Source organism: Glycine soja, chromosome 3 (genome assembly GCF_004193775.1).
Source record: "Glycine soja cultivar W05 chromosome 3, ASM419377v2, whole genome shotgun sequence".
NCBI classification, from domain to species: Eukaryota; Viridiplantae; Streptophyta; class Magnoliopsida; order Fabales; family Fabaceae; genus Glycine; species Glycine soja.
In genome coordinates, this window is record NC_041004.1 from 28,412,991 (window position 1) to 28,429,320 (window position 16,330).

The 16,330-nt window shown below is 35.3% G+C and overlaps 1 pseudogene; it reads right to left on the bottom strand.

The window, feature by feature from the left end:
* Positions 1 to 559: 559 nt before the first annotated feature.
* On the bottom strand, positions 560 to 12,119 carry LOC114405085 (annotated as a pseudogene).
* Between the last annotated feature and the right edge of the window lie 4,211 nt (positions 12,120 to 16,330).

Below are 16,330 nucleotides of genomic sequence, written 5' to 3' on the forward strand. Positions count from 1 at the left end.
TTAAAATTAAAATGAATTATCTTAAAATTTTCACCATTTTACTACTCATCTATTCACGAGATCTTAAATGTACCATTTTCTCCTCTTTAACTAGTTGTTTTTTCTGTATAATTATTAGTGCATAGATATTCTTATTAATTTCCTTGACATTTAAATAAAGTGATGCATGCATTAGACTTGAAGAAGCACTTTTGACAAAAGGACAATATAGCAATAGTTGGCTACTTATCAAATGTTGGGACATTTTTCAATATATTTCAAGATTTTATTATTATGCAGAAAAAATATTGCACAAGAGAAATGTATTCTTTTTGTTGGATAACACAAGGTTTTTCTTGTAATGAACTGTAGACATGGAAAATTATGAGTAAATTTTTTTATTGTCTGTGAATAAAAATAATGTGACAACTGAACAAGTATTGTTGTGGCAAGTACAACTGGATCATGTAACAACTTTCTTCTCTTTAACGTTGATTTGAATGAAATGTTGAGTTAGCACATTGCTTGGACAACTAATCTAGCTCTATCTTCATTGACTCTCATTACATCAACGTTTACACTAAATGTGTCTTTTTGTTACAGTAAATCCACAACTATTTCTCCCTATGCATGCAACTTCCACCACAGATTGGCTATCAGTAGCTTCCCATGTGCCTCCCTTGAAAGAACCGCAATTGCCTTCTGGGTTTCCAAAGCTAGCGAATTGAATTTGTGAGATTGTTTTCCCAATTTGGCATGATGGGTCTAACTGTGCGCCTTCATTGACTTGGGTGCAAATGGTTCCTGTTATTTCTTCAAAAAAAAAAAATCAATGTGTTCTTCTCATTATTTAAGAATGACCTTGGTACATGGTACCCCCTGATGCAATCCTACCCCTCAAGGGCATTGGATAGAAGACTCCAAGAAGATTGGGCCAGAGATGCAAAAGAAGGCCCTAAGGTTCTCATGAGCCTTAGGGTAGATTTTGGGCCCATAGGCTAAGTATGAGCCCACTTATCTTTGTACATATTAGATTAGGATTTCATTATTTTTTGGCCTTGTATTTAGGGCTCCATAATGTAGGTAGGGTACCCTAGAAATGTAGGATTTTTCAGCCCTTGTATTTTAGGGCATCTAGACTAGTTTTTGTATTAGGGGTAGTTTTTTAATTTCACATGCATTAAGTGAATATTTGATGTGTGTGTTGAGAAATAAAATTAATTGAATTGGGAGAAGCCCAATCCAATTAAATTTTAGAGGGGGAGGTGAGCATTTGATTGTTATACCCCATTGTCACATCATATAGTCACACTTTGTACATGTCCTTCATGCTTTACATGCCTCATGACACCCAAGAACACTTAGCAGAGAATCTTGGACTTGATCTTGGATTAGTGGGCTAAACCATAGCTAAAATTCACTAATCATAATTAGTGAAATTTTGGCTCCAAAATTTTGCTCCACAAATTCAATTTCAAATTCAAGTGAAATTTGAATAGAAATTCAAATTTCCTTCCAATTTTGTGTGACACTTAGGCTAATAGAGGTCATGTGTGTAACATCCCAATTTTCGTAAACTAGATTAAAAAGGATTGTTATTTATAAATAAATAGAATTTTAAAAAAATGATGAGATTTTATAAATAAATAAATAAGGAGATATAATTATTAATTAAAATAATGATTTGAGAGAAAATAAAAAGGGTATTTTTTTATTTGTTTGATAGAGAATAAAATAAAGTTTGTTTTTATAAAATAATAAATAAATAAATAGAGTAAATAATAGGTCGTAAATGCCCCTAGCTATAAATAGCAACATACTAGGTCAGTTTTCAGACTGACTCTTCAGCCTCCTGCCTCACAATTTCATTTTTTCTCTCTTTTTCCAAAACCCTCTCTTTTTTTCCCGTAGGCCACCTAACCTGTCTCAGAAAAATAACGATTTCGGACTCATTCACCGTTGGATCGTCGTGAAATTTGAGCACCACGTTCGCAACCCAATTCTGAGCATTCTCACCGTTGGGAATTTCGATATTATATCTGAGCTAAGAGAAATACCCCTCGCATTGTAGCATTTTCCTTTCCCGCAGAAACCCAGAGCTGTCTCGGTAAAACTACGATCCCGGTTTCGTTAACCGTTGGATTTTCATGAAATTTGGATATGTTGTTCGAAATTCAATTTCACACGCTTTCACCATTGGTATTTACGAGATAATACTTGTGGAGGGAGAAAAGTAAATCGCATGATAACAGTACAAGTGGAGGCTTCAATCCCTTCTCTGTCTCTTTGACATTTGGGAACTCTATCGGAGCAGTTAGAGGAAAAAAATTGAAGGAATCTCAGGAAACCGCTAGAGATGCTACTATCGCTGGCTGAACACATGTGAGCCCGCTTAAAGGTAAGGAATGAGTTATTCACAATTGGGAATTAGTGAGAACATGTGTAGGGATCCTTAGAGATATCAATTGGAATGGGTTTTGGGATGTTTTTGCAATTTTCATTTTATCCTTATAATTATTACAGTGAATTATATATGTTTGACAGACCAATTGTTGTAAAATTGATATGCTATTGTGTTGAGCGTGACTCCTATAAATCGAGTACTTTTTCTAATTAATATGAATTGATGAAATAAAGGAGAAATTTAGAGAGAGATATTGATTTTGTATTTTCTCTTTTTCTTGCTGTTTAGGTTTTTATATATAATTTTAAAAAATTAATATCATAATTGAAATTGACCAAAGTGTTCATATAATTATTTAGAATTTGTGCATTGAAAGCTTACTTTATAATTTGTTATTCAATATGATGTATGCTAGTTTATATATATATAGAGGTAGTTATTTATATTAATAATTTATGTAAATAATATTGTAGAGTGTTATAGTATGATTCCAAAAATTATTAAGTGTTGGAGTTGAGAATATTATGGTTAAATTTGATGAACATGTGTATGTTGTACCTTATGAATATCATTAGGAATGTTATGAGATGATTGCTGTGATGTATGAGATGTTAAAGTGTGGACATGATATTCGATTGTAAATAAGTGGATCTGTTTAACACTTGATGTTACATTAATTATATCGTGAGCTATGAATTATACAATAACCCGACCATTGTTTATGCGCAGTGTTAAAGAGAAAGTGTAGGTTCCTAGTTAGGAACCAGTGTTAAATTGTAACGCAATTGTGTTAAACATGTTTGAAACATGAGTGTGAGGTTGTGGTATTGTATAATTCATGAGCAGTGCTTATAAATGAAATATGTGATGAATTGTGGAATAATATGTTGCCTTGAGATTATAATATTGTTATTGAGATTGAGTAAAAGTGTAAAGTAGAACAGGTGTTGAATTGTGAGATACGTGAAAACATGTGATGGTGGATTGTGACATTATGAGATGTGAAATTGTGAATGAGTTTTGGTTGTGAATAAGTGTGTGATTAACTCTTGATGTGACATTATTTGTGTTGTAAGCTGTGAATTGTACAATAACCCGACCAGTGTTATCTTGATAAAAGTGTAAATGCGCAGTGTTAAAGAGAAAGTGTAGGTTTCCTATTTAGGAACCAGTGTTAAAGAGAAAGTGTAGGTTCCTATTTAGGAACCAGTTTTAAATTGTAGCGCAATATGTTGTACGTGTTTAAGACACGAGTGTGAGGTCGTGGGTATTGTATAATTCACTAGCAGTGTCTGTGTGCTAAAATGATTTTAGGGGTTGGACCTGAATCAGGAGGGAGAGGCCCTGACGGACTCTTCGGAGTGTAGGCCTTGGGGGTCACCGAGTTTGAGTGCTCCTTTAAGCCTATGCTGATCCCATATGGTTGGAGCATTCTCGCAAAACATTGTGACCCTGACTGGTCTCCCTATGACCTTACTTAGTGAGAGTGACCTGACAAATCCATTGTGTGGTGTGTCTTGTTATGTACTCCTAAGCGCCCCAGGGTGGTTTTTCACTGACATGGTACCACATTGCATATAGGCTTGAGTTTTAGCATAACTGTCTCATGCGCTTGCTAATTGTTCATTATGAAATTGATGTGTTATTATGTCTTGATCGGAGTGTGTGATTCTTGTGTATTGTGATTGATGATTGAAAGGTTTGATTGATGATTGAAAAGTGAATTTTGAATGACAAAGTGATGAAATAATGTGAGATATGCTAAGTAAATTGAATTTGGCTACTATATGTTGTTTTGTTTCTCTCTAGTAGTTAGGAATATGATAACTCACTCCCGGTTTGTTGTTCCTGTTTGGATCCTGTGATGATCTTGAACCTTGTGTTCGGGGGAGCAGATGGCTAGGTGAAGTGCTTAAAGGAACCTTGTGCTGAAGGACGTCGGGACACAATGCTCTGATAGGATGTGACAGTGGGGCATAAGTTTTATATTAATTGCATAATGTTAGTCTATTTTATTTTATCTCACTAATTTAACAAAATATTTTTGTAAAGTTTGACGGCCTTGTTTCGAGCCGAATATATTTTTTAATAAGTTTTAATTGATAATAGTGAAGTGAATGTGAACCTTTTATCCGTGTGAATTTGGTTACCGATATTTTTTATATATTTTATTTACTTATATGTCGGGGTAGAGGGTGTCACAATGTGTGTGCATTTTTGCAACTTTGATCATTTGAAAATTAAAATTCAGATTTCAGAGCTCTTTTAGAGCACAAAATTTCATGATCTTCTATTCCTCTCCCTTCATTCATCTCCTTTTTCCTCCAAGCTCTTATCCATGACCTCATATGGTGGTGAGCTTCTTCTAGACTAATATTCTCCTTGAAGTGGCATCTCCTCTCTCTCTTCCTTCTCCATTCCAATGCCATTCATCTTCCAAGAAGCAAAGGAATCCATTGATGAAGAAGATCCTAGGTCTACAAGCTCCAATGGAGCTCACATCATGTGGTATCAAGAGCATCTTCATCTAGGTGATGTTCTTTTGCTTCCTCTATCTTTTTGTTCGGTGAATTCTCTTTAGTTCCTTGTTCTTCATCTTATTCTCCATGCATATCCTCCATTTTCTTGTGGTTTGGTGCTGTTTAGAGTAGATTCAAAAAAAATAAACCGATTAAATCTTAGATCTACACTTATTCTTGCATTTCTATGGTTCAAATTTTGTAGATCTACTCTTGAATCATGTTTTTGTGTTGATTTTAGGTTCTATTATTTTTCATTCATAATATTCTTGTGTTGAACCTTAGATCTAAATTTTCTTCCAAAATATTGATTAGAAAAAAAAACACAAAAATCTAAGTGTAAATCACTTAATCCATGTTGTCTTAGAGTCATGTTTAGTCATAGTAATTGTCACATTATGTTCTAAGTTTGTGTTGAATTTTTATTTTGTTGATTGAATTCTAGATACATTTGTTCATGTATTCTTGTCATTCTTAGCCTATCTTTTGAATTTTGAGTCTAATTCATGCATGTTATTTAGTTCATAACATGTTCTAAATCAATTCCTAGAAGTAGTCTTATTATTGAACTCTTTTTTTTTTTTTTTTCTAAGTTTCCTACATGATGCCTATGATGAAGTTGAGTTGTGGTGCTGAGTTGTGGCTGGATTTGTGAATCAAAATAAGTCTTAAGCTCTCTTGAATTGTGTTATTCAAGATAATTGAGCATAAGCAAACACAAAGTGTAACTATCCAAGCCTTAAGCAACATAAACACTACTATTGATTTCTAGGTTGAAATCACTGGTGTTGGCAGCTTAAACATACAAACTTGTATAAATTACTGGGAATTGGTCACTACGTGTTTTGAGCTTAAATATTTACTGAAATTTCTAGACATCTGGACCAAAATTATGAAAAAAGAAACAAGTGATTTGGACTAAAAGAAAAAATACGAAAAATCACACAAGTTGGCAGAAAAATCAGTGTCCAGGAAAAAAAAGTGAAAGGGAAGTGTGCTTGTTGTTTTGGATCAAAATGTGTTCTATAATTGGTGCCTATTTTATACCAATCCTAGTTCTTAAATTTCAATTGAAAATTAGTGTGAAAAAGAATTCCAAAACTAGAGGTTTCTTGAGTCTTTTTATTTTAGTTTTTTTACTCTACTCTAGAGTCATTCTAAGTTTCTCTTTGAGTCCTAGCTTGCTTTTATGTGTTTTTCATTGCTTTAATTGTTGAAAAATCCCTAAAAATTTGTCTTGTTAAACCTCTATTGGTTTAGCTTTCATTTCATTTTTTGGGTTTTTGGTTATTGCTTGTCTCTTTGTTTCCTTGTTTGTGAGTTGCCATATAGGAAATTGGAAAGGAGGATTGGTGTCATCCCTTGAAGAATTTGAGTCAAGAAGCAAGGGGAAAATCACCTTAAGAGCTATTGGACTAAGAAGCACTCCAAATTGAGTGAATCACCAAAGAGAGAACAACCACCAAAATTGAGGACCTTTTTGTAATTTTGTAATTGACAATTTACTTACTTTCATTGCTTTCAAATTTTGTAACAAAAAGGCCTTTCATTGGAAGTAAGTTGGGAGCCTCCAATAGGTCACCCTACTTCCATTTGTGTGTAATAATTTTAGGCAATTTTCCCTTAGGATTGTGAGTGGTTTGTTGGGAACCTTAAATGTGGTCATCCAAACACTCTTAGGATTCGCCTAGTTTACATTTCTTGCTTACTTTCATAGCTTATTTTCTTTACCTTCCATTGTCAAACCGCCTAGATAGCTTGCCTTTTACCAATTAATTGTTACCTTATCTTTCACACCTCATTTAGTGTTTATTTTGGCTAGTTTCAACCATATTTTCTTTTACTTTTTGTTTTCAAACCCTTAACAAGAAAGACCCGCAACTTAGGAACTAACATGAGTCTTCATTCTTCATCTAGTGTTAATGGTGATGGTTCTACTCCTAAGGACCCCTTGTATAAGATATTAGATGAGTTGAGATCCCTTAAGTTGTGGAAAGAAAAACAAGAGAGAAAAGAAAAAGGTAAAAAAAGAGTGGAAGAAATAAGTCAAGATGAAAGAGAGAAAATAAGAGAGGAAGAAAGAAGAAAAATAATGAAAGAAATGAAAAGAGAAAAACATGCCTCCTATAGTAGTCACGACTCTTGCAAGAGTTTAAGTGAAGAACTTAGCGACTATTATAGAGGGCGCCATAGTTCATATACTAAACATCACTCCCAAAGAAGAGAAAAGGATAGAAGGCCTCAAGAGGTTAACATTAGCCTCCCATATTTCCATGGAAAAGATAATGTTGAGGCCTACTTAGATTGGGAAATGAAGGTTGAACAACTCTTTGCTTGCCATCATATTAGCGAAGAGAGAAAAGTTCCATTGGCTACCCTTAGCTTTCAAGGATATGCCCTCTATTGGTGGACTTCCCTTGTTAGGGAACGAAGGATTCATGGGGATCCTCCAGTAGAGTATTGGAATGATCTTAAGAATGCCCTTAGAAAGAGGCACATTCCCTCCTACTATGAAAGGGAGCTTATGGACAAGCTCCAAAGGCTTAGACAAGGGAGTATGAGTGTTGAAGAATATAGGCAACAAATGGAACTACTCCTTTTAAGAGCTGGACTTAGAGAGGAGGAAAGAACAAGCATAGCTAGGTTCCTTAGTGGGCTTAGTATAGAAGTGAGGGACAAGGTTGAACTCCTTCCATATAGGGACCTAGATGAGCTAGTCCAACTTTGTATAAGAGTGGAGCAAAAACTTAAAAGAAAGTCTTCTTCAAAATCTTATGGCTCTCACTCTTATCCAAGGAAGGACCAAGCCCATGGAATTTTGGGGGCTGCACCTTCAAAACCCAAGGAAGATAAGGGTAAGACCATAGAGAAATACACCCCTAAGACTAGTTCCCAAGAAAGGACTAGCAACATTAAATGCTTCAAATGTCTTGGGAGAGGTCACATTGCCTCTCAATGCCCCACAAAGAAAACCATGATCATGAGGGGTCAAGACATTTATAGTAGTCAAGAGGAGACTACTTCCTGCCCTTCCTCTAGTGGAAGTGAAGATGATGTAAGGGGTGAAGAGTCTAGTGAGAAAGTCTACCCCCATGAAGAATGTGACCTCTTAATGGTTAGAAGGCTCCTTGGAGGTCAATCTTGTGATCTATCTCAATCCCAAAGAGAGAACATCTTTCATACAAGATGCAAAATTTTAGATAAAACTTGTTCTCTCATTGTGGATAGTGGATCTTGTTGCAATTGTTGTAGCATAAGATTAGTTTCCAAGTTGAACCTCACTATCATTCCCCACCCAAAACCTTATAAACTTTAATGGCTCAATGAGCAAGGGGAAATGATAGTTAACCAACAAGTGAAGGTACCTTTCTCTATTGGGACATATAAGGATGAAGTTAATTGTGATATAGTTTCCAAGGAGGGAGGGCATACTCTTTTAGGAAGGCCATGGCAATTTGATAGGAAGATCATTTACAATGGCCTAACTAACGAGATTACCCTCACCCATCTTGGCACTAAATTTGTGTTGCATCCTCAAACACCTTCACAGGTGGCCAAGGATCAACTAACTATGAAAGATAAGAAGGATGAGGAAGAAAAACTAGAAAACCAAAAGAAAAAGAAGGATAATAAGGCCTTGTCTTCAAAGGCCAAGGGGAAGGAAAAAGAGGAAAAGGATTCCTCTAAGAAGATTGTTAAGAAGGAAAATCATTTTGCAACAAAATGTAATATCAAAAGAGCACTCCTTCTTAAACAATCTTTCTACCTTCTCCTATCAAGGGAAACATCCCTTAGCATCGCCATACTTCTTGACCTTGAGGTTATTCCTCAAGTAAAGGAGTTGTTGGATTAGGGTTTGGTTCGTAAGAGCTTAAATCCTTGTGATTTGTTGGTGCCCAAAATAAGTATTATAAGGCACCAAATCCCTATGATAGGTGGTATGATGAATGTGTTCAGTGGTGCAACCCTCTTTTGTAAAATCACTCATGCACCCAACATCTTCATGATTTTTGTACATAGGGACTCATTAGGTAGGTTTATTCTTATTTTTTGTTTCAATACAAACTTAGGTGCTCATATGGGACACCTTAGGTTTGTCATAATTTTTTGTAGGAATAATCAACATGAAAATAAAGAAAAAGGTATGTTTTATTCCATTACTTTCCTTAACTTTTTAAATAGTGATCAAGGGCTTCCCAAGGACCGTAAGAGAATAAAGGTCATTCCTGAGTGGCCTACTCCACCATGTATAAGGGAAATTTGGGGCTTCAATGACTTAACAAACTTTTACAAAAGGTTTGTCCCATATTTTTCTATACTTGTAGCACCACTCATTGAGTTGGTGAGGAACTATGTTCTCTCATGGGAAGATGGTCAGGAAATAGGTTTTCAATCCTTACCCTACTCTAACATACCCAACATCACTAATACATATGTTTTTATTCTTTTTACAGGTGTTGAGGAAACAATCCCTGAGTTTCAAGAACCTATGGATTTGAGGTCAAATCCTTTTCAAGGGGGAGGGAATGATGCAATCCTACCCCCCAAGGGCATTGGATAGAACACTCCAAGAAGATTGGGCCAGAGATGCAAGAGAAGGCACTAAGGTTCTCATGAGCCTTAGGGTAGATTTTGGGTCCATGGACTAAGTATGAGCTCACTTATCTTTGTACATATTAGATTAGGATTTCATTATTTTTGGGCCTTGTATTTAGGGCTCCATAATGTAGGTAGGGTACCCTAGAAATGTAGGATTTTTCAATCCTTGTATTTTAGGGCACCTAGACTAGTTTTTGTATTAGGGGTAGTTTTTCTATTAGGATTAGTAGGCTGAACCATAGTTAAAATTCACTAATCATAATTAGTGAAATTTGGCTCCACAAATTCAATTTCAAATTCAAGTGAAATTTGAATAGAAATTTAAATTTCCCTCCAATTTTGGGTGACACTTAGGTCATGTGTGTGCATTTTTGCAACTTTGATCATTTGAAAAATTAAACTTCAGGTTTCAAAGCTCTTTTAGAACACAAAATTTCCTGCTCTTCTCTTCCTCTCCCTTCATTCATCTCCTTCTTCCTTCAAGCTCTTATCCATGGCCTATTATGGTGGTGAGCTTCTTCTAGACTCATCTTCTCCTTGAAGTGGTGTTTCCTCTCTCTCTTCCTTCTCCATTCCACTGCCATTCATCTTCCAAGAAGCAAAGGAATCCATTGATGAAGAAGATCTTAGGCTTACAAGCTCCAATGGATCTTACATCACCCATTTTGTGACGGATTGTCACAATTGGTGTTGCATTTTTTGGACGATACATAATTTCCATGATAGTCACAAGGGTCACTGCATCCATTGGTATTAGTAATCCAAGAAGACCAATAACAACCAATGCTTTTTCCATTCACCCAAGCTTGTCTTTTACCCGAGTCTTGCAAGTCCATAACCATGGGGTCTATTCCGAAAGGAGCTTCAAAGTCATCCTTATACCAAGTAATGGGTCATCTTTATGCCCAAGCGTGGTTGTGGATCATACAAATGATTTTTTTCGTCATTCAATCCAATCGTGTAAGACCAAAGTCTGGTTGACAAATCCATAGTCACATTATTGTTTCCAATTAATTGAGCAGGGCCACCTACTATACCAATTTTTTTTCTTATTGAACTTTGTGCCATAGTTTGCAAGCCCAATAGTGGCACTAAGCAAAGTTATGATGTTTGGTCCCTCCTTCAAAGATGCATATTTCTCATGTGTGAAATTGCCTCCCCATTGGCTAAATTTGTATCCTACAGCCCTTCCACTAACATAAGCACGGAGGGTATGCCCCATAGTGCTCACACGAAGAGTTGAATTGTTCCAAAGGGAAATGTCAGGGATATCAATGCTAGTCATGTACCACAAGAAGTCACTGACATCGAATGTTAGTTCCTTCTGCTCAAGAAATTGATTTGTTTTGAAGTTGCCCTTTACATGCTTTGTGTTTTTCTTTCTTCTCTGGTATTCGTGCCCAAGTAAGCTTAGTGGTGTTGAAAACTTCTTTTTTGCAACCATCAAGAACGTTCACAAACCAAGCAGGGACTTACAAGTCAACATTTACATCATTTTTATTGTTTGTATTGCTCAAGTAACAAAATCTTTCCCCATTTCCATTGCTATATGTTGTCAATGTGACTTCATTGCCAAAATCCTTGCCAATCCTTGTCCCTTGGTGATGATTTTTTCCCCAATTTTATTGTTGCATGAAGTTGCTTAAAATGTTCCCATTTGGGTTTATTCAAATTGCCATACTCATCAAGTGGTGCATCATACTCGTAAGATGCTGTCATATATGGGCCTCCTACCATGTGACCGAAGTTAGTTCCTCCATGGTACATGTAGTAATTATTCAATATCCCTCCTGATTTGGAAGAAACGTGCAACTGAGAAAGTTGACTCTTCAGCACTTTTGTGGGGGACCCTTTCGCCCCATTTTTGGAACTATCTGAACATTTTGGAACTTTTGGGGTTATTGGGTTAAAAACTGTCACAATAATGCCCGTTGCAAGTGTTGATCATAGGTTGGGGAGCATCACGTTACTAACACATGATCCAAGGGACACCGATATTTTGTGTTAAAGCCATTTGGGCACACCATTTGATATATGGCTTCCTTGCCTCTCTGTAATCTGTCATAATGTTTCCATATTCATTTTCAATTGGAGTAAGAATAATAGGTCCTCCTTATGGCGCAAACAACTTTGCTTCTTTGGCCATGTTCACAATCTTTGTGGTGAAAATTTGCATTTCGTTCTTCTAAATTGGATTATCTATTCTCAATTCAATCTCTGGCATATTGTGTAGCCATAATGAAAAGCCTCCAAAGTTCCATCCTCGCAAACATAAGGACCAATCCTTAGAATGAAATACAACTCAGCCTCTTGGATTAGCTTTAAAAAATCGATAAAATCCAAATTTCCTGAGCAATCATATTCACGTCGAACGGGTTCATGACGGTCCCAAAATATGTAACTTTCAATGGCATCTAGGCCTCCATACTTTGCCTTTTGAAAATTGCAGGCCACAAGTCCACTGTGCTTCATGGATAATGGACAACACCAGAAAATATAATGTGTTTTTCTTCGTTAATAATATGAGAATGTGCATCATAACTAACCTCTGTAGCAAAGCATGAAGCCATGAAACTTAAGCTCAATAAGGCGATTCCAGACCACGAAGAAGAACTCATTGGAAACGTATATGACTATTGTTATCAAGGGAAAAGAAGCTGCACAATTGCCACCAACAGAAACACAAACAGAGCAGTTACCAGCAGATGGGAATCAAAGGCAAAAGAGAAGGGTGACCAAACCTCAATACCTAAAAGATTTTGTCTAACAACCTGACAAAGGAATGCTGACCTGGCAAGATGAGTATTGGCCCACCAAGGATTATCCTGTCTGCTATCCTTGTAATTCCATTAAGATAGAATCCTTTTTGAATCTTTTTCTGTTAAGCCCTGTCACCAGAATTGATAGAATTCTGTTAGCACTTAATCTATAGGCTCTATATAAAGCGAGAATTATGTAATGAAAAGGGCAGAAATCAATAAAACTCATTCTTTTCTATTGTTTCTGGAGAGACCTAGCTCTGGAACTCTAGGATTTGCAAGCTTGAACATTCGGCCATAACAACTATTCAATCTTTGTTATTACTTCATATAAAAAAATTGTGAGGTTTATATTTATATCAGAAATTACTTGCTTAAATTGGGTTCACTGTCAATTTTTACTTGCTTTAAATAGGTAATGAATAACTAAATTGGGTTCTTTGTCAAATTTTGGATTAATAGGGTGTTTGTTATTATGATAAACACAAGTAAGAATGGATTAGAACAACACAAATAGGGAGCAAATATCCTTTTACTCCTTTAATCCTTATCCATGACTATATATATTCAACTATTTTTTAGAAGTATGACCTGTACCAACTAATTTTGTATTTTAAAATTTCTATTTTGCTGAAATCTTTATTTACTCCTTATCTATTTACATTCAACGTGAACTTCCATCTTTGTTCTATGACAACTTTAGGATAGCCAAGTGGTAGTTATATTGTGTATGTGATATGTTGTCTTGTTGTAAATGATAGGGTGTGAGATGTAATAATTGTACACCATGTACATTATCATTTCATTTTCTTTTTTTCTTCTTGCAATTAAGCCTATTATTGTGGCATGTTCATAATGTCAAGTTATTGGCGTGTAATTCTCTTTCTTAGAAAAAAGAACATTGATATTATTCACTTCTACATGATCACTCATTTTTATTGAAATTAATATTTTTTTTCCTTTCAAGATTATGAGTTTGAGATACACCTTATATTTTTAGTAAAAAGTTTATTTATTGAAAAATAAGTAAGTTTATTAACCAAATAAGGGATTAATATTAGTTATAAAATTAAAAGAATATATTAAAGGGGATATCTCGGCCTCCCGACTTTACCCCCAAGTGATGCTGACTTAGGGGTAATTGTTATGGTAATATCCTGGGTTGTGGTCTGACCCACTCCAAGTCAAGGCCCACAAAATTATCACGGAGGAAATATGTACGAGGCAAGGCCCAAAATAACTATGTACAAGTACATATGATGTAACACCTCATGATTGATTGAGTATTGAAAAGATTTTGTGCGTGTTTCTAAAAGCATGGTTGCACTCTAGGAAGGAGTTGTGTGTGTTTGCAATATATAGAAAGATTAATGAGTTTAGCATGATAAATTAAGGCAAATAAAGTAACTTGTAGCCAAGTTGGTGAATGAGAAAACTATATTGTCAAATGACTGAGTGTTACACCCAATTCACACACAACTAATGTTGATTGAATCTCTTGTTTAATATACTTATAATCGTGTGCATAGAAATGAGGAAAGGCCATGTTTTTTATCGGCCACTAATCCAAATAGCCAACATGTACTTGTTTGACACTTGTCACCCACTTTGAGCCTAAACAATATTATAATTTTTGTTTGTGATGAATCCTGAGCCTAAAAGAAAAAGCATTGTTACCCTTGAGTTTAGGGAAGAGGTGAGCAAGTTCCTTAGAATACCAAAGGATTCTGAGTTTGGAGTGTGGAAATCAAGTCAAGTATCTCAAGAGGTTAACAAGGAAATGAAGAATAGTTGCCCTTGTTTGTAAATAAAATAACGAAGAAAAGAGAGAAAAGGGAATAAAAACGAAAAATGACAGCCTATTGAAATTAATTAAGTAAAGTTGGGATACCTAAAACTAATTTGAATATGAAGCAAAAGTACTAATTGTGTTTAAAAGACAATTGTTTTCTCTTCTCTGAGCCATTTTGAATATCCAAAAAAAGCAAGTTCTTTGTAGCCTAGCCACATTACAAGCCAAGAAAGTCCTTAGTGATCTATGCATGCTTTTATGAGCATTAAATTGTGAGATGTAAATCAACATTAAATTGTGTTGCTGTTTTAGGTTGTGAATTGAGTGCTTAAGCGAGGTGAGACAATAGCCAAGGAATTTTGGATCAAGGAGCCTTACTTAATATCCATACTTAAGCGAGGGAGTCACGTCAAGTCCAAGCCCACTGTAGTTTATAAAAACTTGGTTTATGAATGAAGAATCATCTTGAGATGAATTGAAGCAATAGTTCTGTGAGAGAGAGTATCATTCCTAGGATTTTAGATTGAATTTGTTGTATTATTTATATTTTCTATTGTACTCACATTATGAGAAACTAATCTCCTCATCTTCCTGGGTTGGAACAGCTAAACCTAATTTCATGTAATTCTTCTTTTAATACAATTGTTTATGTTTTTATTCTTCTTCTTCTTCTAGTCTTAATGCTTATTCTATACTAACACCTATTGCATAATCATAGGAACCATTAGTTTAGTTGACAGACATTCTTTTGGTTCTTGAACTAAGAAGAGTTAGTAATTAGGATTGTTGCTAGACATAGGTCAATACCAATTAGGCTCCATTAATTCTTAATCGATAACATTGATTATTCAAATTAATTTGCCTAGACATTGGGAATTAATCTAAATAATTTAGGCTCTTCCTCCTAAGACATTAGGGTTATATATTTATGAATTAGGGATAAATTGCAAGAATAATTAGATTAATTGCATTTATTATTTTGAAAGAAAGGAAAACCAAGTCCAACCCTAGTTGTTTAAACCTCTATCTTTTCACAACAATACTGCGATCGTTCTTGATACTCCATTTTACATACTATTTTTCATATCATTGTTCTTTATTTTATTTTTCATCATTCTTTAATTGTTCAAAACAACCCTTTGAGAAAATACTTTTACAAAACTTTAGCCTTTCAAGTCAAATTTCCTGGCTAAATATTAGTCCTTTGGGAGATGTCTAGGATGCAAGTCCTATTACTATTTTGAAGCTAGTGATTTCACTAAACCATACAGAAATTCCCTAATAGTTAGCACGAGGAATCAAAAAAGAGCCTCCACAGCTTCACAACAAAATCAACCACCACCTTCACAAGTAGACGGAGTGGAAACCTCCATAACATTGGAAAATAACAATAGGCATAAGGACGTCGATGAATCTTTGGCTAACTCCATTGTAGGGTTGGCGGTGATGCTCCAGTAACAACAAGAACGATTGATTGAGGAATTGCACAAAGAAAATGAAAAAAGTTGTGAATGAATGGAGGTTCTGAAAGAAAAAGAGTATGAGGAAATCGTTAAAGAGATGGAAAAAATGATTTCATTCAACATGCCATTCTCGACAAGGACTTTGCCTATTCAAGTTCTCAAACTACTCCAATAGCTTCCAGCGATGGAGTTGTATGATGGATCTACTGATCTTAATGATCACTTCATTTCTTTTGAATTGGCTTAGTCTCACAAAGGTGTTTTTGCGTTGTTAATATGCAGAGAATTTCCATTGTCATTGAAAATTTTGACGTTAAAATGGTTCCAATCGCTCCCTGTAAAGTCTAAAGACTCCTAGATGGATTTAAGAGAGAAATTCATAGTCACATTTGTAGCAAGTCAAGCAGGATGAAAACAAAGGCAGACTTAATCCCAAAAACTTGTCCCCAATTGTTTGAAGAATTTTTGAAAAGACCCAAAACATACATCAACTATGAGAATGCCTTAGAGGCAAAAGAATGAAAGCAAATGATGATTCAGTTATAGGTGCATCAAATGCAAAGTTTCCTCGGTTTGAAAATCGGGATATCCAAAACCGAGATAGCGGAGAAGGTAAAGGTTTATTCCAAAGAAGGTTGAAGTGTGTACAAGAGACAATTTATGGATAAAGAGTCAGAAAAACTGCATATTTTGGCTCATTTGAAGATTATTCAAGTTTGACCTTGGTCACACTGGCCTGACCATGGCCATACTGAGATCACCATGGCCAAACTGTGATTGCAATAGCCATATTGAGATCACCATGGCCACACACT